General features: G+C 45.6%; 1 protein-coding gene across 1 annotated transcript in view; it reads left to right on the top strand.

Annotated features, from left to right (window-relative positions):
• The first annotated feature begins 1,904 nt into the window (after nt 1-1,904).
• Nucleotides 1,905-25,901, top strand: part of FAM163A (family with sequence similarity 163 member A) — a 119,612-nt gene continuing 95,615 nt past the window's right edge. Inside the window, exon 1 of the mRNA XM_083446391.1 lies at nt 1,905-2,480. The gene's annotated coding sequence lies outside the window, so the exon portion shown is untranslated. The remainder of the gene's footprint in view (nt 2,481-25,901) is intronic.

Below are 25,901 nucleotides of genomic sequence, written 5' to 3'. Positions count from 1 at the left end.
TGTGACATCCTTTTATATATTTGAACATGGCTATCATATCACCCCTTAACCTCCTCTTCTCCAGGCTAAACATGCCCAGCTCCCTTAGCCATTCCTCATAAGGCATCTTTTCCAGGCCTTTGACCATTTTGGTTGCCCTCCTCTGGACACGTTCCAGTTTGTCAGTGTCCTTCTTGAACTGTGGTGCCCAGAACTGGACACAGTACTCCAGGTGAGGTCTGACCAGAGCAGAATACAGTGGCACTATTACTTCCCTTGATTTAGATGCTATACATTAAACTGCTGGCACCTCACATTGTAGGAAAGTATATTGTTTGAGACCTGGGAGAACTACTACCAATCAAAATAGACCAGGCTTGCACTTTATGGCACGTTGAGCCAAATTTAGCCTACTAGGGACAATTGAGCCCAAGAGAAGCTAAATTAAAAATACCTGGTTTTGCTCCCTGTTAGGAACTGTAGAAACAGGCTGCTATCAAACACCTCGAAAACCACCAGCATATGACTGTTAGGCTCACTTCAGCCCACTGTATTGAAAGGAATGCCTAAGTAAGCAGTGCTGAGCTAGACTTGGAACCAGTGCTCTGGGTCCCTTTACTGGCCTGGACTGGGGAACTGAAAAGAGGCCAGTATTAGATGGCTTTAGATGCCACAGTGGTACTGTGGGGATAATGCCCTATTTTACCAGCCCCAAACTCTTTGGATAGTGTCAGCCACCACTAGAAAGGAAGGAATAAACAAAGGAGGTCTGTAGCCATGCTCTTTCACCCTGCTTTATTGAGGAATTCTGATTGGATGGGGGCTTTTCACAGCACGAGGGACCTTTGAAGGATACCAGGGATGTAGTCTATTCCATAGATAGAGATTTAAGCAGAAAATAGCAGGCTTTGGTGTGCAGATTTAATATGCTCAAAAAGTCTGATATATTTGGCAAGAGGATAATAGAGCTGCGAGTGCACGTACTAATCTCTCTCTTTTAATACTATGACAAGTTTTCATTTGTTCACTTAATCTTTCCTATTGCATCCTTTTGGGAGCGTTCCGTGGTACCTGAGCCAAACGGCAGGCACTGGGTCACTGTTCCCTCTGCTTTTCCTCCGCCGCCCCCTGAAAAAAGATATTTGACGCACACTAGTGACCCGCTGTTGGGTGTGCAGCCAGAAAAAAGATGGGACATTTTGATTTCAAAGAAACACGCGCGATCCTATAGGCACGTAGCGGATGCACAGACTCAAAGCAGCCAGCTTTTCTTTCGCTTCCTCGCATTGTCTTTATCCTGTTAATAAGAAAATCCGTTTATTTTGGTCCAGGCAAAAGGTCAAAAAAAAAAATAATTAAAACCCGGCCAAGCGGACGTAAAGCTTCATTTGCGATGATTGAGGCGAAGGATCAGGATGCGCGCCGCTGATGAGCGCCGACTAATGAGCTTAGAAAAGGATTTTATCCCCAATAACGAGCTGCTGGAGAGCTTTCAGCACCACGGACAGCGGCCAAAGGGAGGGCCGGAGCTGCCTGGTTAATCGTATTCAGCGGGCGCTGGCAGCAACTCCTCAGTTAGCATCTGTCGATTTTTTAAACGGACTCCAGAGGGGAGTTGGCAACCTGCAACCTGTTGGGCCAAATGGGCTCGTAGCTCCCGCTCTCTTTCCTTTCGCTCTTCTGCTCTGCAGCTCAAGCGAAATCTCTCGGGGCCTCCTTCCCTCCAGAGGCTCCACCCTTCGGATGCTTCTCAGTCACCGAGTCGGAGCAGAACTCGAAGTTTCCGTGTGTGTGTGTGTTTAAGCAGATGCTGCAGCTTTTTTGGGGGAGGTGGGGAGATGCTCAGCAGCGCCTTCTGCCCTCTTTGCCCAGCTGAGCTGTGCTCAAACAAGAGCGGCTGGCGAGGTCCCTGAAGCCCAACCTGGGAAAACACAAACCGCTTAGCTTTCTTTCCTTCCTTTCTTTTCAAAACGTCTTTTTAAACGTTGCCTTGTTTCGGCGAACTTCAGTGATTTTGCTCTCCGCGCATCACAGTCTCTTAAACGGGACTGTTTGGAGCTGGCTGAAAACTCGGGGACTCATCCCAGCAGACTGAGATTGCGGCTTCGGGCTCCCGCTGATCGCACCCCACACTTAACCCCCCCCCCGCATTCGCATGCTCGTGTCTCCGCCTGGCATCTCGCAGTGCGCGTGGGCGGAGGAAGGGGGGTCCCACTCCCCTCGGCAGAGCATGAAGCATCGGCGCCCCCTGCAGCAGGGGGGGATCCAGCACACGCTTTTGGAGAGCCCGGCCAGGAAGCACGCCAGACGCGCCTCGGCGAGAGCTTGAGGGCGCGTGGTGCGCCACCTCCCTCCTGCCCGCGCCGCTGCGCTCCCGCCGCCTTTGCTGCCAGTCTACACACTTTCCACCCGCCACTGCCTTGCCTGCTGGAACCAGGGGTGCTCAGACCCTCGCAGGATAGGCAATCGGCCCATCCAGCCAAAACAGAGACGCCTCCCAGGTAAGTTGCTCTGGAATCCACGCTCGCCTGGGTGCATGTGTGTGTGTATTTTTCTCTGTTGCGCCCCTGCCCCTCTGAAAGATCTGTTGGAGGGAATCTGCAGCAAAGTGGCGGCACTGTGGGCTTTGTGACACGAGGGGAAGGGAAGTCCGAAGGGCATTTCCTTGCAAAACGGCGCGAAGGGCTTGCACAGTGTGTGTATGTGTGGTGTGTTTGTGTAGTGGCAGGGTTGGGGGACCGACCCGTCCTCGCTCCCTCCCTTTTGCGTGGAGACTCGCGGCGCGTTTCCACCTATCTCCAGCTGCCATGGTCTTTCGTTTTGTCGGCTGGAGTGACACTCCACCGCCACCCCCCTTCCCTATGGAGAATGGTCACTCGGTTTCCCCTAACATCCCGCCCCTTCTGAAGACAGCTTGCTTGTTCTGGGATCCACGGATCTGGCGCGATCGCGCCTTGGAAAACAAACCTGCGCGGCGCGGAGACGCGGTGGAGAGACGCCTTGAGGCTGCTTAGCATTCAGAGGGGTCTTCGCAGACCGAAGCTTTCTTCTGCTCTCTGCGCCCTTCCAGTCAGTTCCTGAAATATATATATGGATTTGTGTGTTTTGCTTTCCTTCCCTCTGGCTTTCCTTTGTTGGAGAAGGGTGTCTTTTGTGTTGGGATTCTGCCAGTGGGGGGATGCAATGCAAATAAACACAAGATTGCTGAGTTATGCTGGGGCTGGTTCCTACCGGCTCCCTTTGACAGACCTCCAAGGCGTTTTGGCTAATTGAACTCTGTTACATTTCGGGTTTCTCTTTCTGTAAAAATTAGAAGGATCATAAAATCGGGAGAAAAGAGGGCAACTCTTTGTAGCAGCCTCTGTAAACGAAGCCGGTCCTTTTGCTTGGTGGTGGTGGAATGAAATCCAGGCATCAAATATAACTACAGAGGGGAGCAATTCCGTATTTTGTTTTGTATTTCCCCTTTTGAGTTACACTCAGGGGTTCCTTTGCCATGAAGGGGGGCAGGCAGAGTGGGATTTCACCCACGAGGCACACTTCATTAAGAAGTTTTCATTGAGCATTCATTTCAATGGGGCTTGTACAATCGACTTCTTGGTGGATTGTATGTGAGGCTGATGAGCAAGAGCAGAGCATACTGTCTGTGTTTTTATTTTCTTCCTCAGGCACCAAAGTATCTCAGGTCAGCCCTGAGTCTGTTTTTATGTTGAATCCAGTTAAGTTGTTGGTGCGATGTAGTCACTAAAGAGGCCACATTTACCAGCTCTGCACACAAACGAAACCGCACCTGATTCTATCCCAGTAGTCATTACTATGGGATGTTAGGGGGGACAGTCTTCATCTTTTGCGATCCCTCGTAGCCAAGTAAGATGGTCTTCCGTGAACACGGTCTTAACAGTGAGTCCGTAAGTGACTGTGGAGGCCAATTCTGGATCCACACATCCTTCCACAGTGGGGACATAGGTTTCCGGGGTGGGAGCTGATCATGGTGAGGGTTTGCCAAACATGCCTTCCTCTTAGCACGTTTCTCCCTTTTGTCCTGAGTTTGAGCGTCCTCAAAGTCCATGACACCTTTGGTCGAGGCTATTCTCCAGTTGGAGCACTTGCAGGCCAGTGTTTCCCAGTTGTCGGTGTTTCTCAAGGCAAATCTAAAAAAAAAGTAGTAGAAAGTCTTTAAGCCTCTTTTGTTGACCTCTGGTGGGGGACACGCCATGCTCCTTCTGGGGTAGTTTGCTCACTTTCGGTTCCCACCTTGCACTCAACACTCACCTGTGGCTCCTAGAAGCATGTGACAGCGGCCACACCCTGAGAATGGCTTCAACAGGCCAGCTAAACCATGTGAGGGTAGCTGATGTGTCTCAGACCCTCAGTGAGTTAGGGACTTCTTCTGCATGCAAGGGCAGGCTCCAGCAGATTGATTGGACAAGACCAGTCCAAGGGTCAAGAAAGTGGTTTCTGCATGTGGGAAGAGGGAGGTGAGCTGGCAGATGAGGCTTGTCAACCTGGGAAGGGAGCCCATCTAGGAGAAGGAAAACTCTGATCCTAAACTCCACTGCCTTCTCCTTGAGAGAAGAAAAGGTTAAGGAGCAGGGCTCCCTGCCCCCCAGTTTAGTTCCAGCACCTCTCAGGTGGGTTATGCCAACTTTCAGGTGGGTACCATAGGTGCCAACTCCCTGGGGCCCTGGGTGCCCAAGCACCTACAAAATTCCCCATGAAGGCACTGGGCACCCACAAATTTCGATGCCAGGGCTATGCATGCTGCATGGCACCCACAGCCCGGGCACCCATGATCGCGGGGCCAAGTTGGCTGGCACTTAGAATGGTGCCACTGCCATTCTAAGGAAATGAGGGGGGTGTTTGTGGTGAGTTCCAGCCCCTCTTTTTCTAGAAGAATAGGAGTGAACCCTACACAAATTCAGGGTCCCCAAGTTGTATGCCTCCTTCTGGCAACTCTTTCAAGCCAAGATTGTGCAACTGTATTGCTCTGTGTGGATGCATCCACAAGTAAGATAACAGTTCTGAAGAAAGAAAGCTTTCTTTGGGTTTCAATGGTGGGATGCCTGAGTTGCAGCAAGCATGAGCATCTCAGGAGAGACGTTCCCTCCTGTCTGAAAGGAGAGGTAGGAGAGAGGCCTCTTCTTGGAAGGCCCAGGTCAACCACAGGCTTGCAAAAAATCCCAAACATCTTTATTATTATTATTTGCTTGTTGAAGAACTGAGGACACACTTCTAAGTCAGTTAATAGACTTTGTAAATGTATTTATATTTCAGGGTTTTATACAACAACATGTACACAAAAAAAGGTAAAGCCATTAAAAACAGGACTGGCTAATCAAAGTTTTTAAAAGTCAACCTCTTTCATAGAGCAGCTCTGTGTGGAGTGTTGCCTGCGGATAAGCAGTTTTCATGGCTCAGCCTATCCTTAAAGGAAAAGTATATCATAACTTTCTTTTGAAAGGAATGTCTGCGAATTAAAACTCATTATCTTGCTGAACAGAAATCTTGGGTGGCTGTCACCGTTCAGCAGCCTGTAACTCGTTCTGGCGAATGTACCCTTCAGTCCTGAAAATTGGAAGGGGTGAGAGTTATATGATTATATCTCTTAATAGTGTTTATAGCGGGGAGGGCTCAAGCTGGCAGGGGGAAGGTTTCCCTGGAAATCTTTTATTTGTTTCCTTCTCCACATCCATAACAGAAAAGCACACTCTGTACTGAATCGTGCTCTGCCTAGCCTGGCCATTTATATCCTTCCAGTGCACAACTCCATATAATAATCTCTGTGTTAGGCTTGTCTTTGATTTCTAAATGCTGATTCTTGCAGAAAGAGCACCTCTTCTTTCTTCTTCTTTCTTTGGCGGTCACTCGTAGCCGATTAAGATTGTCTTCCATAAACACGGTTTTAACAATGAGTCCGTAAGGGACTGTGGAGGCCGGTTCTGGATCCACACAGTGGGGACATTGGACCTATGAAAACATTCACCATATATTCTGGCTGCTATTTCTCTCCACAGTATTCATTGTGCATGATTCTGATTGTGTGTGTGTGTGTGTGTGTGTGTGTGTATGTGTGTGTGTGTGTGTGAGAGAGAGAGAGGACTTTCAAGCATATTTTAGAATATTCTCTGTCTGTTGAGATAGACAACTTTATCTGGAGAGAGGGTTTTTTTAAGCTTTAGTGTGATACCAGTTGTAGTGTCTCTGTCATAGAACAGCATTCGGGTTTGCTCTGCAGCTGTGATTAATTTAGCAACAGAAAGCTTAGGTTGTGGTTCTTTGACTGAGCATCTTTACTAGCAGTTTAAGGATTGTAATATACTTTGTAGGTAATTAGGAAAGAGCTTCACTTTGCAATAAAGCTAAAGGTTAATGATCAAACGGATTAAACAAATGCTGATGACACCTAAGGAGTATACCTGCTTTCACTGTGCGTTATAATAATCTGTAGTTACACAGGTCTTCACTTTAGCCAGAGATCAGTTTCAAAATACTGTTTATTTGACTAGTAGCCAAAGAGCTGACTAGTTGATTCAAATCAAAACAATAAAATATATCCTCCGTGACATATAAAAGTGGTGGTGGCAGTGGCTTCTCTTGAGACTTCATGCTGCTTCTCCTTACTTCTCAGTCATCCGGAGCAGATCACAGGTGGAGCAGCCATAGCAATGCCACCCCTTGGAGTCTGCCGCCTAAGGCAGCTGCCTCAGGTCACCTCATGTGTGGGCCGGCCCTGGCTATATAGCATTACACAACTAGCTGACTGTAGGTGACTCTTGGGGTGGCCCTGTGCGAAAGTCAATTACCTAGGGTTGCCATATTTCAAAGAGTGAAAATCCGGACAGAAAAGTATTCCAGATATGTCTGGGAAATTCTTGACATATGGCAACCCTACAATTATCTTTTAAAACTTTTCTGGGCAGCCATTTGTGGTGTGTTGAACAGGGAGTAGCATGGGCTGTTTCTATGCGACCGGTGTTGATTCATTCCACTGTATTTCTAACTGGCTGCATTTAAAATCTGAATAAGAAGGGGAGGTCAGGCATAGGAAAGGTCACATTTATTTGTTTTTCTTTCCCCCTTTCCCCCTTCCTATTTATTTTTGCCTACAGGGTCAAAATCCTCCCAGGTAGGGACAGCATAATTCAATCCGCGGTCACCTTCCTTTAGCAGGCATGAGTAAATTATGGCCTTAATAAAAAACTGTTCCTGGGCAAGATAATTTAATATCGGGATGTTGCTCTTGTCAATTTGCTGTTGACTCTTATGTGACTAACTGTTGGACTTCAACCAGTCCAGCGTTCATTTAGAAGAATGGGAAGCATTCTCTCCATTGCAGTCTGATTTTCTTCTTTCTCTCTGTGTGTGTGAGAGCTGGACCATAAAGAAGGCTGATCGCCGAAGAACTGATGCTTTTGAATTATGGTGCTGGAGGAGACTCTTGAGAGTCCCATGGACTGCAAGAAGACCAAACGCATCCATTCTTAAGGAAATCAGCCCTGAGTGCTCACTGGAAGGACAGATCCTGAAGCTGAGGCTCCAATACTTTGGCCACCTCATGAGAAGCGAAGACTCCCTGGAAAAGACCCTGATGTTGGGAAAGATGGAGGGCACAAGGAGAAGGGGACAACAGAGGACGAGATGGTTAGACAGTGTTCTTGAAGCTACAAACATGAGTCTGACCAAACAGCGGGAGGCAGTGGAAGACAGGAGTGCCTGGCGTGCTCTGGTCCATGGGGTCACGAAGAGTCGGACACGACTGAACGACTAAACAACAACAACAACAACAACTGTGTGTGTGTGCTTGTGTCAAATTCGACAGTGGAACAGTCTCCAATGAGAGGTGGTGGACTCTTTCCTGGGAGGATTTTAAGCAGAGGTTGAATCATAGAATCATAGAATTGTGTCATTGGAAGGCACTCTAGTCCGACCCCCTGCGGATCCGGCCACTTGTCATGTATGATCCAGCTGAGATCCCTACATTTCAGGGGGTTGGACTAGATGACCCTCAGGGTCCCTTCCGACTCTACCATGCTATGATTTCTTCCCCAAGCAATTTCACAATTTGAAGGTCAGAATCCTCAACATTAATGGGTTTGCTCCTGAAATGAAATATTTAACTTGGCTCCGTTACGGCCTCTTCCTTGAAAGTATGTTTCATGCTTCATTTGCCAGTGATGTTAAGAGATTTCATGCCATATTTTTGCTTTCCTCTCAGCTGGAAATCTGTAAAGAGTGTGTGCGCACACTCATGAGACGTGCAGAGGTGTGTGTGAGCGTATGTACAAATATGTTCAGTGACCATATGATGCATTCATCTGTGTGTACTTGAACCTTGCTTTTTTTTAAAAGAATTTTTATTGGGTTTTACAATAAACACAGAACAACAACAAACAAGAAATTTCACAACAAGAAAAACTAACAGAGAAACACTACAACACACAAGCACAAAGCAATAGAACATAAAAAATATAAATATTAATATTAAAAAAAATTAAAAAACAGTTTCTGTCTCCTTATATTCTTTTCATTAACTTATTTCCCCGACTTCCCCAGACCTCCCTTCTCTGTATACCAAATCATATATTCTGTCCGCAAATTCTTTCCCTCTGTCATATTTTAATTTTATAATCATCTGTGTACTTGAACCTTGCTGTACATTTTTTCACCTGTTTAAATCTGCTTCAATGTGATACTATTTCACTTCAGAACTCCCCCCCTCCCTGTATAAATGTGGGTCTCCTGGGCAGTATCAGTGCCTAGTTTTAACAGAGGCCAAGGAAACAGTCATTTGGTGTGTACCTGTCAGTTGACTACTTCTTCTTTTTACTATGCTCAGGTATTTCAATAATAGGTACTGCCGCGGCAGGAAGGTAAACGGCGTTCCCGTGTGCTCTGGCTTCCGTTACGGTGTTCTGTTGCAGAACAGCGTGGTATACACTGAGAGGAAGAAAGTGGTGGTTCAAAACAACAGCAGAAATTTCAGGGGGAGACAGTGATTTTAAACAATGTTAGAGGTTTGAGTAAAGTGCTGTGGAATCCTTGATTCTGCCACATGAGGTAGCTGAAGAATGGAAGTGAGAGAAGTTTGAGTACAGTAAGACAGGGGAGAACACTGAAAGGGGGGGAAAGTGGATGGTTTAAACCACAGTTGAGGTTTGAGTGAAGCTTGTATGGAATAATACTGAGTGGCCATGTCAAACAACAGAGGTTTGGATAAAGCAGGAGTGGAGAGACACAGAAGGGAAAGTGCCATTTAAAACAATGGCAGACAGAGGGTCTAATAATAATAATAATAATAATAATAATGATGATGATGAAGAAGAAGAGTTTGGATTTGATATCCCGCTTTTCACTCCCTTTAAGGAGTCTCAAAGTGGCTAACAATCTCCTTTCCCTTCCTCCCCCACAACAAACACTCTGTGAGGTGAGTGGGGCTGAGAGACTTCAGAGAAGTGTGACTAGCCCAAGGTCACCCAGCAGCTGCACGTGGAGGAGCGTGGAATCGAACCCGGTTCCCCAGATTACGAGACTACCGCTCTTAACTACTACACCACACTGGCTCTCAATATATAATAATTTATTATACCCCTGCCCATCTGGCTGGGTTTCCCCAGCCACTCTGGGAGGCTTCCAACCGAATCTTAAAATACAATGGTCTGTTAAACATTAAAAGCTTCCCTAAACAGGGCTGCCTTCAGATGTCTTCTAAAAGTCTGGTAGTTGTTTTTCTCTTTGACATCTGATGGGAAGGCGTTCCACAGTGTGGGTGCCACTACCGAGAAGGCCCTCTGCCTGGTTCCCTGTAACTTGGCTTCTCGCAGAACAAGCAGAGAGTGACACTGGGAAGAGTGGCGGTTTAAAATAAGGTTTGAGTACAGCAAGAAGGGATTTTGGAAAGCCTCTGATCTGCCAGCTGTTTAGTGTTGGCTTCTGTGTTGCAACCATCTCTGCTATTTATCTTTGTTAAAAACAATTTTAAAAAACGACAACAACCTGTCAGTGCCTCTCCATCTCAGCTTTACTCAAACCTCTGCTGTGCTTTAAAATTGCCATTTTCCTCTCTTTTTTTTAATAATATTTTTATTAGGGTTTTTCCAGTTCAAATATTTAATCAGCAAATTCCTTCCCTCTATCTTAACTTAGTCTTTATCTTAATATATTAATGTGTCCTAATCTTTTCTTAATATCTTAATATATTCAACCTTTTAATTTACACCTTTTAACCTTCGAATTTTCCATACTCCTTTACCACTTATTGCTAATAACCTTTTAACCTCAATCCGATGTCATTCTAACATTCATTAATCTTATAATATTTCTGTAAATAGTCTTTAAATTTCTTCCAATCTTCTTCCACCGTCTCTTCTCCCTGGTCTCTGATTCTGCCGGTCATTTTTGCCAATTCCATATAGTCCATCAACTTCATCTGCCATTCTTCCACAGTGGGTAGTTCTTGTGTCTTCCTTTTCCTCTCAATAATATTCCGCACCTACTTTACTGAAACTGCTGCTGCTGTTTAAAAGAGCCACATTTTTCCTTTCAGTGTCTTTCCCTTCTCACTCTACTCAAACGTCTCCCTCTTTTATTCCTCAGCTGCCTCATACGTGTGAGAGAAAATATGAAGAGCCCTCAAATACTATGCAGTACCTTCACACAATGTATTTAACTCCTGGCACAGTGCGTTGTCTTCAACATGAAGTTCCAGATTCAATGTACAGTGGTACCTCGGGTTACATACGCTTCAGGTTACATACGCTTCAGGTTACAGACTCCGCTAACCCAGAAATAGTACCTCAGGTTAAGAACTTTGCTTCAGGATGAGAACAGAAATCGTGCTCCAGCGGTGCAGCAGCAGCAGGAGGCCCTATCAGCTAAAGTGGTGCTTCAGGTTAAGAACAGTTTCAGGTTAAGTGCGGACCTCTGGAACGAATTAAGTACTTAACCCGAGGTACCACTGTAGTAATTTAGAAGATATATTTTATTAACAAGCAAACACCCATATATGTACAACATTCATAACTGAACTAGCTGCATAACGGAACAGCTGACAGCTTGCCTCTTCAGATACAATAACGTATATAATCATGGGGTGTGTGCCCAGAAGGGGCTGCATAATAGGTGAGAGGATGAGCCATGGGCGTGGAGAGGTCTGTGTTCAAGGGAGAGTCAAGAAAAGCAAGGAGCAGGGGAGATAATGAGTGAAAGTAAAAATGGAGGTGCAAAAAAGGAGGGAGTGGGAGGCATGAGGACCGGGGTAAAGATGAAAGCGGAGGCATGAAAAGGTCTGCAGAATGGAAGGGGTGGTGTATTTATAACTGGGCAGAAGGTAAAATGAGGGCTTAGTACCGTATTTTTTGCTCTATAAGACGCACCAGACCACAAGACGCACCTAGTTTTTGGAGGAGGAAAACAAGAAAAAAAATATTCTGAATCTCAGAAGCCAGAACAGCAAGAGGGATCGCTGCGCAGTGAAAGCAGCAATCCCTCTTGCTCTTCTGGCTTCTGGGATAGCTGCGCAGCCTGCATTCGCTCCATAAGACGCACACACATTTCCCCTTACTTTTTAGGAGGGAAAAAGTGAGTCTTATAGAGCAAAAAATACGGTAGTTGCAGTGTGTGGGACAAAGAAAATGCAAGCTGTCTGTGTGCAAGGAGGGGTTGCACAAAAGGAGGGCCAGGAGGCAGGGAGTGAGAGAGATAACTGGTGCAAAGTGGGGCTTCAGAATAGAAGGAAGAAGTGGCTTCAGATGTGAGGTTGGGCTGGTGTAAAGTGAGCTTAGGTAGTTGGAAGGGGTAGGAAAAAGAAGCTCTAGAGGGTTAATGTGAAGGGAATAGCAGGGGATGGATGAGCAGGCTGAGCAGAGGCACAGCCCCTGGAACATACATAAATAGATTATCTCCCCTCCACCCCCAGTTTCTCTTTCCTCCCGTCCTTCGCTTTGAGTTCTCCCGAACTCATCAGGCTGGATGTTAACAAAGCAGGGCGTGGATGAGGCATAATGAATGATGTCATGGCTACAAAATTAAATAAATGACCTCACGGCTGCAACGTCCAACTTAATTGTTTTGTTTTTCTTCACCCTCCCATCCCTTGCTTTGTGTAACATCCAGCCTGATGAAGAATTCTAGAGAACGAAAAAGCTTTTCCTCTATTTTGTGACATTTATGGTTTGTTCAAATGGAAGTATTGACTAGTTATAGATTTTTGAGGGTTCCCCCTTTATGGACCAACATGCTTACTCCTGTTCCTGGAGGTGTAATGTATAATATGAAATATGTACTGATTCTATACAACTTAGCTGTGATTGCTAACACATTCCTGTGTGTTTTATTCAGAAGTAAGTTCTACTGTGTTAATTGGGTTTACTCTCAAGTAGGTGTGCCTTGAAATACCCAGACTACCATCAGCTCTTTCTGTTGTTGCCCCGGGCTCTGCCTACCGTTAACTATCCTGCTGTCAACTCTGTCCCTCCAGCAACAAGAAGCACCAGCTGCCACAAATCCTGTGCACACAGCTCCAGAAGTTCTGGTTTGCGTCTCCCTCTGTGTGAATGGAAAAACAAACCATGAAGCGGTAGCTTAGCATTCTATCCAAACTCTGGACCGTGGGCTTTTTTGCCTTAACAAACCATAGTTGCTAGGCCTGCAGCAAATGGTAGCTCCCCTTTGTGGTTTGTTTATCTGCTTCCATGAAGGGAAAAGTGAAGCTGAAGGGCTTGTCTGGATGCGGTCTTGTATGGTATAGGAAACCAAGGCTTTGATATCTTGATATTTTATTGAGGATTTTCTTGTTTTACAGAAGTAAGTGTAATGCCTCGTATTCCCCCCCCCCCCATGTAACATTTTTACAAATCCATTTCATTTGTTGAGGCATTAGGGGGAGAAGAAAAAAGAAAGAAAAAAGAAAGGGGGGGTGGAGAGAGGGAAGATGGATGGGGTTGGGGTTGGGTGGCGGTGTTTCTATTATGTTTAATGTATGTAGAGTTTGGTGTCAGCGTTGCTTGTGTTGTTCACTTGTGTTCCTTTGGTGGTGAGAGAGGTTGGGGTTGGCCCAGGGTGTGATTGTTTGCTTGTGATTGGCTGTGGTGATCTTTGTTCTCGTGTGTGAGTGAGGTGGGTGGGTGTTTTGGATCAGGTTAGCCATATTGATTTGTATGCTGTGTGTGGATTATTGTCATTGTCCTGTTGGGCTGTGTATGTGATAAAGGGGAGCCATACCGGGGTGAAGGCGTCTTCTTCTGTCTGTCCCCGTGTCAGTTTCAGTTTATTAGTTAATTTTTCTAGTAGGGCTGTTTCCCATACTATTTGGTACCATTGGTCCATGCTTACTCCTGACAGGTCTCTCCAGTGTCTGGCTATGATGCTTCTGGCTGCTGAGAGTAGGTGGGTTATGAGTTCTTTGTGGTGTAAATGGGCATTGCTGTCTTGGAAGATGTTTAGTAGGGCCAATTCTGGGGTGATGTCTATTACTTGCTTAGTTACTTTACATATTTCTTGTATGGCTGTTGTCCAGAGTAGTTGGATTTTGGGACACTCCCACCACATGTGGAGGTATGTGCCTGTGGAGGTGCACCCTCTCCAGCATTTTGGTGAGGTTCCTGGGTGTATTAGCGCTAGTTTCCTTGGTGTTAGGTACCACCTGGAAACCAAGGCTTTGCATTACATATGACTGTGGCCAATGTGTTAAGTCATTTGGCACTGATTTCCAGAACTGAACTTACCTGGCATTAAAAGGAGATAAGGCAAATTCCTCCACTGACATATCTCCCAACATCTGGTAGCTAAGTCAGTGCCAGATCAAATCCTGTGGAGGCCCCTAGGCAGTGAAAATCTCTGTTGCTAATTATCTCCTAATACATTTTTGTAATTTTCTTTCAAGATCAAATTAATATTTTTTTGATTCATTGTCGTGGGGCCCCTAAAAGGTATGGGGCCCATAGGCTGGTGCTCTGCCTATTTGGTAATCTGGCACTGAGCTAAGTGAATAGAACCACAGTGTACCAACTCCCAGGTACACTGATGCAGCAAAAGCCTCTTGGGCTTGCTGATCAGAAGGTTGGCGGTTCGAATCCGCATGACGGGGTGAGCTTCCGTTGCTCTGTTCCGGTTTCTGCCAACCTAGTAGTTCAAAAAGCACACCAGTGCAAGTAGATAAATAGGTACCACTATGGCAGGAAGGTAAATGGCGTTTCTGAGAACTCTGGCACTCATCACAGTGTCCCGTTGCACCAGAAGCGGTTTAGTCATGCTGGCCAGATGACCCAGAAAGCTGTCTGTGGACAAACACTGGCTCCCTCGGCCTGAAAGCGAGATGAGCACTGAACCCCACAGCTGCCTTTGACTGGACTCAACTGTTCAGAGGTCATTTACCTTTTTATTTTATTTTTTACCAGCTTCCAGGTACACAGATGCAGCAAAATAGTCCAGGTTTCCTACTATAACTTTCAGTGATGCAATATGAATATAACCAACTTGTTCATTGTTGGAAGGGCAGAAGTGCTACATCTTATGTGTGTGCCTATTAATATGTAAAACGTGGCCTTTACTCAGGGGGATTGGGACTGGATATTTAAGGGCAAAGACGTGCTGAAGTAGAGGCAGCCTCTGCAAAGCCAGGGGGCCCATCCTAATGCTTTATGGAAACCAGAAAGGTGTTGTAAGGATCACCAACCAATAGAAAGGCTTTGTTGACAGCATGAGAAAACTCACTGGATATATGAGGCCACTTTGAAAGGGGGATTGCGTAGCTGCCTGAAATGACCAATAAAGTTGTATGTTTTCCGTGTGGAAAGTGGTACCTATTATATTTTTATTTATTTATTGAATTTATATCTTTCCCTTTCTCTTGAAGGAGCCCAGGGTGACATATGGCAGTAGATAAATGGAGGTGAACGACAGCTGATTTTTATATTTTCTTTACAAAAGGCACTGGTAGTCAATGTCAAATTTTTGGCGTCATGAATTAGCAAATGTTTTAGAATTCAAAGGACAGAAGTGTACCGTAGTTGTATGATGGATGGTGTTGCTGGGGGCGATGATTGATAGTTTTGACTGTAATCTTCTGAAATGTCCTTCCCATCATTCTTCATAACAGATGTTCCTGATCATCCTCTGGACGTGTATCTAACCAGTGATGAAGAATGATTTGGAAATGTGAAGTTTGAAATAATAATAATAATAATAATAATTTTTTTTAAAAAATGTTATTTATGCCCTGCCCTCCCTGGCCAGAGCTGGGCTCAGGGTGGCTAACACTAGTAAAATCACAATAAAAACATAATGGGGTGTGTGGAACCAATTTAAAATACAGGTTAAAATACAATTTAAAATGCAGCCTCATTTTAATAGTAGACCATAGATCAAAACCATAAGGGGAGGGAAACATAAGGGTCAGACTGAGTTCAAACCAAAGGCCAGGCGGAACAGCTCTGTCTTGCAGGCCCTGTGGAAAGATGTCAAGTCCCGCAGGGCCCTGGTCTCTTGTGACAGAGCTTCGAGAACACTGTCCAACCATCTCGTCCTCTGTCATCCCCTTCTCCTTGTGCCCTCCATCTTTCCCAACATCAGGGTCTTTTCCAGGGAGTCTTCTCTTCTCATGAGGTGGCCAAAGTCTTGGAGCCTCAGCTTCACGATCTGTCCTTCCAGTGAGCACTCAGGGCTGATTTCCCTAAGAATGGATGTGTTTGATCTTCTTGCAGTCCATGGGACTCTCAAGAGTCTCCTCCAGCACCAGAATTCAAAAGCATCCGTTCTTCGGCGATCAGCCTTCTTTATGGTCCAGCTCTCACTTCCATACATCACTACTCGTCTTATCTTATACTAAAAAGTTCAAAATGTTGCAACCTTTCTTCATAGGGGAGTTGCTCCACCCCTTGGGTCATTTCAGCTGCTCTTTTCTATCTCTACAAAATCCTTTTTGAGGTGTGGCGCCCAGAACTGAACACAGCATTCTGAATGTGGTCGCACTGAAGATTTATATAATTACATCAGTTTTATTTTCGATTCCTCTCCTAATGATCCCTCGCATGGAAGTTACCTTGGCACACACTGGGCCAACGTGTTCATTGAGCTTAACAGGACTTCCCTCCCTCCTCTCTCACACCCTCTGTTTCTCCCCCTAAATCTGCTCTGGAGGGTTTGGGGAACCCCCCCAAATACTTTTAGGGAGGTGTGAGGGGAGAAGGGGGAAAATCCTGTTGCACAAGTGGACCTCATCTCCCCCCCCCAAATACCCCACATTGCTATATTGAATTCCAACTAACATCTGCAGGTCAAGTTGCACAAAAGCAGAGGGTGGTTAAAAACTACCAGTGAGTATTTTTTTCCATTAGATGACAGCATTCAGCTTCCACCTGGAGTGTAGAGAAGAAGAGGAAGAGTTTGGATTTGATATCCCACTTTATCACTACCCTAAGGAGTCTCAAAGCGGCCAGTGTGGTGTAGTGGTTAAGAGCGGTACTCTTGTAATCTGGGGAACCGGGTTCGCTTCCCCGCTCCTCCACATGCAACTGCTGGGTGACCTTGGGCCAGTCACACTTCTTTGAAGTCTCTCAGCCCCACTCACTTCACAGAGTGTTTGTTGTGGGGGAGGAAGGGAAAGGAGAATGTTAGCCGCTTTGAGACTCCTTAAAGGGAGTGAAAGGTGGGATATCAAATCCAAACTACTACTACTACTCCTCCTCTTCTTCTTCTTCTTCTTCTTCTTCTTCTTCTTCTTCTTCTTCTTCTTCTTCTTCTTCTTCTTCTAACAATCTCCTTTCCCCTTTCTCCCCCACAACAAACACTCTGTGAGGTGAGTGAGGCTGAGAGACTTCAGAGATGTGTGACTAGCCCAAGGTCACCCAGCAGCTGCATGTGGAGGAGCGGGGAAGTGAACCCAGTTCCCCAGATTACGAGTCCACCGCTCTTAACCACTACACCACATGGCCCCTGAGACACTCCCGAAAGGGGCTTGTGTCTCTGGGCAGACATGCTAAGGTTGTTCAGTTACGCCCTCATTTAATATGGAAGTGCAGTTTCATCCAGAATATGGAACTGACATCAGCACCTTTGAATAATGAACCAAGGACCGCATAATTAAGGGACTCGAAACCGTCTCCAGCCTTGTACAGGCTCACTGCAATTTCCTCCAGCTCATAGGCCCTATTTTGATTTACAAGTTCTTCAGGAATTAGCCTTGCTCTTTTCAAAGGTTTATCTCCCCCTCTGGCGCAGTGCACAATTAATATAAACTATCATTGGGTGCCACTGGAAGAGCCGCAATTACAAAACTTCAAACAGAAATATTACCCCCCAAAAAGGTGACAATTAAATACGGAGCCATATCAAAAAAATATTTCACAGCCTCATTCATGAGCTAGACAGTCTAGACATCAGCAGCTGCATCTCTTTAATTTGATCACCTACTATTTTAGGGTAATGCCACTTCTTCACTAATGGAAAAGTAACTGGGGCAAAAAAAGACCCCCCAAAACCTCCTGCTAAGGCCAAAGTGCACATTATATATTACAGTATAGACAAGCAGGTGTATTGAGTTATAAATGGCTAATGGCAGATTCAGTGTAGTGCACAGTAAAGGTAAAGGGACCCCTGACCATTAGGTCTAGTCGTGGCCGACTCTGGGGTTGTGGTGCTCATCTCGCTTTATTGGCCGAGGGAGCCAGCATACAGCTTCCCGGTCATGTGGCCAGCATGACTAAGCCACTTCTGGCGAACCAGGGCAGTGCACAGAAACGCCGTTTACCTTCCTGCCAGAGCGGTACCTATTTATCTACTTGCACCTTGACGTGCTTTCAAACTGCTAGGTTGGCAGGAGCAGGGACCGAGCAACAGGAGATCACCCCGTCGCGGGGATTCAAACCGCCCACCTTCTGATCGGCAAATCCTAGGCTCAGTGGTTTAACCCACAGCGCCACCTGCATCCCGTAGTGCACAGTATACTTAGACAAATGCTGGACATGCCTTCAAAATGGAACTGCCTTGGATGTTCCTGGGAAAGGCACAAAGGGGTACAGCACTTCCCCTGCTGAGCTGCAGCTTCCTTTAGTTAAGCAAGAAGAAGAAGAAGAAGCAAATAGCAAAGATGGACCACGCAGCCACCTCAACCTACAGGAAGAACTCTCTCGTCTGCACATCTAGTAAAACCAAATGCTGCATCTGATGTTATGGGACATTTGGGGAAACTGGATACCAACCTGGGCAGCACTTGCAATACCAGATTGTCTGGTGTGAAAGGGGACACTGGGCGCCCCTAGGGCCCAACCAAGCAGCGGTGACGCTTCTGTCAGTGCTGCTGGATGGCTGCCACTTCCGGCAAGCCTGCAGGGAAGTCTCACTGGGTGGAAGAAGCCCACGATGAGCACTTTCCCCAAGGCACGTTCAAATCTGGAGCTCTCCGTGGCTGCTGCTTCTAGGGATGCATCGTTTGATAGGGGTGAGGCGGGGGGCTATTTCAGTTGAGAAGTGACAGATTGGAGGACAGCGTTCCTATTCCCTCTCCAACTGAGCCATTTCCCTTCTACTGAGATCCAAGCGAATTTACCCTTGCAAGCTTCCCTTGGATGGGAAAGCAGTTGGGTGAGGAGGCTCTGAGTGGCAAAGCACCAAGTGGGGGAAAGTGACGCACCCCACAATCTACGCTTGTCAGCTGAAACTCTCCTCCCAAATCTGTGTTTCCCTAGAAGCAGCAGCTGTTGGAGTCTTAATGAGCACGTTGGCATGCAATTGGTGTGTCCTCTGGCCCTAAGCCAGGGTTGCCGTAATTTGATATTGGCACCTAGGAATTTGAAAAATGTTTTTGGGATTAGTCTAAGCCGTGCAATGAGGTACAAATTAGATAAAGTGATACCACCCCTTCTGAGCGGGGCTTATGTTGCTGTACGAGTTGGCAAGGTTGTGTGTGATGCAAAGGTCACTGATATTTCAAAGAGTATTTCTCACATAGAATCATAGAGTTGGAAGAGACCACAAGGGCCATCGAGTCCAACCCCCTGCCAAGCAGGAAACACCACCAGAGCACTCCTGACATATGGTTGTCAAGCCTCTGCTTAAAGACCTCCAAAGAAGGAGACTCCACCACACTCCTTGGCAGCAAATTCCACTGTCAAACAGCTCTTACTGTCAGGAAGTTCTTCCTAATGTTTAGGTGGAATCTTCTTTCTTGTAGTTTGGATTCATTGCTCCGTGTCCGCTTCTCTGGAGCAGCGGAAAACAACCTTTCTCCCTCCTCTATATGACATCCTTTTATATATTTGAACATGGCTATCATATCACCCCTTAACCTCCTCTTCTCCAGGCTAAACATGCCCAGCTCCCATAGCCGTTCCTCATAAGGCATCGTTTCCAGGCCTTTGACCATTTTGGTTGCCCTCCTCTGGACACGTTCAAGTTTGTCAGTGTCCTTCTTGAACTGTGGTGCCCAGAACTGGACACAGTACTCCAGGTGAGGTCTGACCAGAGCAGAATACAGTGGCACTATTACTTCCCTTGGTCTGATACTTTCAGAGTAAGAATTACCAACCCTTGGAGACACTTACTCCCTGGGCCTGTGACTTACCTGTGCTTCTTTACCTGAAGGAAATATGCCTACAGCAGTGATTTAGACAGGTATGCAAAGGGCAGCATCATGTATGATTGGTTCGCACTCAGTGGAAATCACCTGCCTCTAGCAGAGGCTGATTGGCTGCCCCCCGTCTAGTTTGGTATTTTGGATTCATTAAAGTCCAAAATTCATTAAGCGACCCCAGTAAAATTAGCAAAGATTTACCATATGAATGACAATTTATGTTGGAAATGCAAGGAAAAGGAAGGTACATTTTATCACATGTGGTGGACGTGTCCCAAGGCGAAAGACTTCTGGGAAAATTTTTATAATGAATTGAAAAAGATGTTGAAATATACATTTATAAAGAAACCAGAAGCCTTCCTACTTGAAATAATAGGTTTGGAATTGCCCAAGAAAGATGTTAGATTGTTTTTGTATGCCACAACTGCAGCAAGAATTTTGTTAGCCAAAAACTGGAAACTACAGGAAATAGCAACAGTGGGGGAATGGCAGACGAAGATGATGGATTTTCTGGAGCTGGCTGACCTGACTGGTAGAATCCGCAATCAGAAAGAGGAGGAGCACCAAGAAGTATGGAAGAAATTTAAGGACTATTTAGTTAAATATTCTAAGATAATCTAAGTAGAATTACTTGTAAGTACCAAATTGGCCTAGGAGTTAAATATGTTAGATTATATAACATTATGGATAGAAGACAATTTGAAAAGAAAGACAGATGTTAATCGATTAAGCTAATTTTATTAAAAGTAGTATTGGAAAACTGCTACAATGACCTCTATGGAAACTCAGCTAGGGGGATTCAAGGAAGTCATTTAACAATGATAACAAAATTGGGATTTTAACAGTGAGGATAAATGTTTGTTTGTATTTTTGTTTTTTCTGTTTTTATATTGTGATGTTTTTCTTTCCCCCCTCTATTTGTTATAAATTTGAAAAATTAATTTAAAAAATTGGAAAAAACCAAAAACAAAATTCATTAAGGGAACATCCATTGCTCAGTAGCAGATCGCCTGCAATACAGTGGTACCGTGCAAGACGAATGCCTCGGAAGACGAAAAACTCGCAAGACGAAAGAGTTTTTCGTTTTCTGAGTTGCTTCGCAAAACGGATTTCCCTATGGGCTTGCTTCGCAAGACGAAACGTCTTGCGCCTTTTTTTTAAACCGCCAATGCATTCCTATGGGAAACAATACACAGTGGTGCTTCGCAAGATGAAAAAATTCACAAGACGAAAAAACTCGCAGAACGAATTAATTTCGTTTTGCGAGGCACCACTGTACATGCAAAACATCCCTAATTCAATCTCTCTGGCATCTCCAAGTTAGGCCTAGACAACTTTTGTGTGCAACCCTAGACAACCTCTGCCAGTCAATGGGAAACGTTAAAATTGTGGTTGTTGTTGTTTTGGAGGAAAAGAAGCCAATCAGCAGCTGTTTCTCATCCCATCCTCATTTGCAGCAGAGTCTGGAAAAGAGGGGTGCAGTGGGATCCCCAACCAGAAAGCCTTTTGGAACCACCTTGGCAATGCCATCTTCTCTGAGCTTTCCTGCTTGGGGCCAGGGTATCCTTTATTGGGCCAAGCAGAGGGAGTGTGTGTGGGGGGGTGGCTGTACTTGCTGGCTCACATGGCTTTAAGCAGGCTGAGTTCAGAGGGGCTTACTGCCAAGTGAGTGTGTCTATGGTCCCTTCCAGTTTAATCCAGATTGTCCCTTTCTGATGTTAAATCCAGCAAGTAAAACAAACGGTTGCCAATGACTCGTTTGGTAATCTCAATGGACGATGTTCAAATTATTATTATTTTTTAAATAATATTTATTAAATATTTTATAGTTATGAAAAGAAAGACAATAAAGAAAAACAATACATAGGTTCAACATACAATATGTCAAGAATAAACAAAATACAATACAACAATACAACATAAACAAAACAAAAACATTTATACACACATCCAAATTTCATATCTGTATCTTTCATTTGCTTATTTCCTCAACTTCCTCGCACCTCCCTTTTTTGTATTCTAGGTCAAATTTGCTAATTCAACAAATCCTTTCCCTCTTCTTCAATTTTTGTTCTATAGTTTATCCTAACACAATTTAACTTTAAATTTTCCACTTTAACACATTAACAATTAATATTCATATAATTCTTAATAACACTTCTGCTAAAACCATATAACTTCATTCCAATATTCTTCTAACATTCATTAATTTTGCAAAATTTCTGTAAATATACTTTAAATTTTTTTCAATCTTCCTCCTTCGACTCTTCTCCCTGGTCTCAGATTCTGCCAGTCATTTCCGCCGGACAATGTTCAAATTAAACCGCAGTCTGGAAGCAGCCAAAATCCCTTCACCTGAAGCCTGGCTGTCTATCTGCCTACCCTACCCTACCCATTACAAAAACATCTCTTGGTGAAGCGACAGCAGTCTTGTGACAGCAAAGTATCCAAGGAAATAAACAAATGCCAAAGAGAAGCAGAACTGCATTGGTAATGTATTTGGCCACAGATTCTATTCCTGATTATACAGCAGCTCTGGTTCTAGCAATTTATTGGTGTCTTGTGGTTTAGTAATAGTAATAATAGTTCTTGTTGCTGTTGTTTATATGCCATGCATCTGATTGGGTTGCCCCAGCTACTCTGAGCAGCTTCCAGCAAAATATAAAAAACACCACCCCATTTCAAAGATTAAAAACCTCCCTGTACAGGGCTGCCAAACATGACACACGTGTTGCAGGTCACTGCAGCAGCTCCTTCGCCATCCATGTCTCTTGGTCCTACATACGCTGTAAGACAGGACTCTGCCCCCCCCCCTCAAAACACCCTCACCCAACAGTCCTGCTTACAAGTCCTGCTCGTGGTTTTAGAGCGTGGTTTTAGAGCAAGAGGCTGGTTGACAGAATAAGCAAGGGTCGTTGTTATGAGAGAGCCAGTGTGGTGCAGTGGTTAAGAGCAGTAGTCTTGCAATCTGGGGAACCGGGTTCGCGTCTCCGCTCCTCCACATGCAGCTGCTGGGTGACCTTGGGCCAGTCACACTTCTTTGAAGTCTCTCAGCCCCACTCACCTCACAGAGTGTTTGTTGTGGGGGAGGAAGGGAAAGGAGAATGTTAGCCGCTTTGAGACTCCTTAAAGGGAGTGAAAGGTGGGATATCAAATCCAAACCCCTACTGAGTTGAATAGGATCCAAAATGCAGCAGTCTGATTGGTCCTAGAACAATGCAGCAGTATGACTGGTCCGCAGGAGCCACCCAATCCAGCTCCAGGTGGAAGTGAATCCACAACCCAGTGGCGTAGCGTGGGGGGTGCGGGGGGGCAGCCGCACCGGGCGCAACATCTGGGGGTTAGGGTTAGGGGGTGCAAATCCACGGGTTAGAGGGCGCAAATTACTTGCCTTGCCCCGGCTGCTGACAACCCATGCTACGCCACTGCCACAACCTGATTGGCCTACAGGAGAATCCCAGAATTAGCCAATCACGTGCAGCCCATTGTGTAAATAATGTATATAAAGCAGATATTGTGGGGGAACTTCCATTCCTCCTCACCACTATGAGTAAAGAGCATGAAATCCACTCTCAACTCTGAGTATATTTCAGTCATCTAGATCAGGGCCAGGTTTCTGGGGGGGCTTGGGCACAGGATATCTGTGGGCACCTTGTCCCCTTGTTTTTCTCCTTGAAACACACCCTTCCGCCTTTGTCTCACCCCTTTGAAATCAAATCAAATCTTGACTAATATGGCAACCCCCTATTTGCAGGGAAGGTTATATCAGTGTTTTTTTAAAAAGCAAAAAAAGGTGCTGGTAGTCACCATGAGGTTGTTACAGTAAGTGCCACACTTTTAACATTTTGGGAGGAAAGGTGCTGGTACTGCGCACCCCTGAATGCCCCCAGAAAAAACCAACACTGGTTATAATCCATTTTGTGCCAATAATGCACTTTCTCGGGTCACATCCTGTTGGGTACACTGCAGGGCTTTGCCAGTCTCCCTTGCCATGTTTAACTTGTCTGTGAGTAAAATTTGTAAAGTAGGAAGCAATATAGTAACTTAGTTGCCTCTGTGTCCTAATATACTCTGTGACACCTGCTTCTTGGGAGGAAAGCAATGACCAGCCTAGACAGCATCTTAAAAAGTAGAGACATCACCTTGCCAACAAAGGTCCGTATAGTTAAAGCCATGGTTTTCCCAGTAGTGATGTATGGAAGTGAGAGCTGGACCATAAAGAAGGCTGATCGCTGAAGAATTGATGCTTTTGAATTATTGTGCTGGAGGAGACTCTTGAGAGTCCCATGGACTGCAAGAAGATCAAACCTATCCATCCTGAAGGAAATCAGCCCTGAGTGCGGACCAGTATGGAATTTGCTGCCAAGGAGTGTGGTGGAGTCTCCTTCTTTGGAGGTCTTTAAGCAGAGGCTTGACAACCATATGTCAGGAGTGCTCTGATGGTGTTTCCTGCTTGGCAGGGGGTTGGACTCAATGGCCCTTGTGGTCTCTTCCAACTCTATGATTCTATGCTCACTGGAAGGACAGATTGTGAAGCTGACGCTCCAATACTTTGGCCACCTCATGAGAAGACTCCCTGGAAAAGACCCCGATGTTGGGAAAGATGGAGGGCACAAGGAGAAGGGGACGACAGAGGATGAGATGGTTGGACAGTGTCTTCGAAGCTACCAGCATGAGTCTGACCAAACTGCGGGAGGCAGTGGAAGACAGAAGTGCCTGGCGTGCTCTGGTCCATGGGGTCACGAAGAGTCAGACACGACTAAACGACTAAACAACAACAACAAAATATCAGTATATCAACACACCAGTTTCCAGCCCCTCTCTTTCAGAAGCCTGCAAAAAATATTACAAAAAATAAGTCTGTGGAAACACTAAATGAGGAGAGGGGAAAAGAGAGCAACATTGCACACTAGTTCAAAAACATGCCTACCTGTGTGTGTATAGACAACACGAATAGTAGCTGCCACTTTAGATTACGTTATCGCTCAAAGGTGTGTACGATTGCAAATGGCTGTGTACAAAAGGGCACTCTGCAAAAATGACCCCTGTCCATTTCAAATGCTACGTGTGCACAGAGCCTTGATGTTAGCCAAAAGACCATACTGTACATCTTCAATAAGATGGAGTGACTAAAAAAAAAAAAATCTTTCACAGAATCTTTCCAAAAACAAAACAAAACCTGTCCATTGGTCCAGGTCTCAGGTCCTATCCCCGATGCCATGCGAGTGTAGAACCGCACAAAGTATCACTTTGATAAGGATCATATTGCCTTATCAAGGATGGGAAAGTTTTCTAAACTGCTAGTTTCTCCAACTGCACAGTAAAAAACAAAGCTACCTGGGTAGAGATGTGTCTTTAGAGCAATTTCCCTCTTAGGGGCAAAGGCTAGGCTTTATTGCAGACGTCTAATCTTACACCCAGATCTTCTATTACTCTTCGTTTGTCCCTGTCCTTGTTCGTCTTGTCGTGTTCCCATCAGCTTTTACTTAATTGCATTCTCTTGGAAATGTGAATTGTCATAGCTTTCCTCTGCATCACCGTATCTGGAAGGGGCAGGAAATTATCCGTGGTTTGAGAGAACTGAGTTGGTCAAGCTGTGATGAGGTTAGATAAGGAAATGGCATTAGAGATCTTCATTTGTGGGCTGATTGAACTTGCAGAGCAAACGGCTCCCTTGTCGTGGCCCAGGCCTCGAGCTTGGGGCGAGAGGGGAAGGATGAGCAGTCTAAGGCTGGATCTAGAAATGGGTTTCAGGAAAATGCGTTGTAAACCTCAAAGTGGCAAATCACGTTGGCGAAAGACGGGACTCCACAGCGCCATCTGGAGTCGCAGTGTTATAACGCATATTAAATGCTTTTTCTTTGCTAATGTAGTAAGGTAAAGGGACCCCTGACCATTAGGTCCAGTCGTGGCCGACTCTGGGGTTGCGGCGCTCATCTCGCTTTATTGGCCGAGGGAGCCGACGTACAGCTTTTGGGTCATGTGGCCAGCATGATTAAGCCGCTTCTGGCGGACCAGAGCAGCGCACGGAAACGCCGTTTACCTTCCCGCCGGAGCGGTACCTATTTATCTACTTGCACTTTGACATGCTTTCGAACTGCTAGGTTGGCAGAAGCGGGGACCGAGCAACGGGAGCTCACCCCATCGCAGGGATTCGAACCGCTGACCTTCTGATCAGCAAGTCTTAGGCTCTGTGGTTTAACCCACAGCGCCACCCGCGTCCCCTTTGCTAATGTAGCTGAGTCCTCTTAACACTGAACATGAAGGTGGTGCCCAGGAACCAGCTAAGTGAGGAGTCTGTGGACAGAACTGGGGCTAGGACCCTGATGAACCTCTTCTCCCAAGCCTGAGGAGGTAC

This window comes from Podarcis tiliguerta, assembly GCF_965153285.1.
Source record: "Podarcis tiliguerta genome assembly, chromosome: 6".
NCBI lineage: Eukaryota > Metazoa > Chordata > Lepidosauria > Squamata > Lacertidae > Podarcis > Podarcis tiliguerta.
The sequence above is the reverse complement of the archived record's forward strand: the minus strand, read 5'-3'. Positions and strand labels throughout refer to the sequence as shown.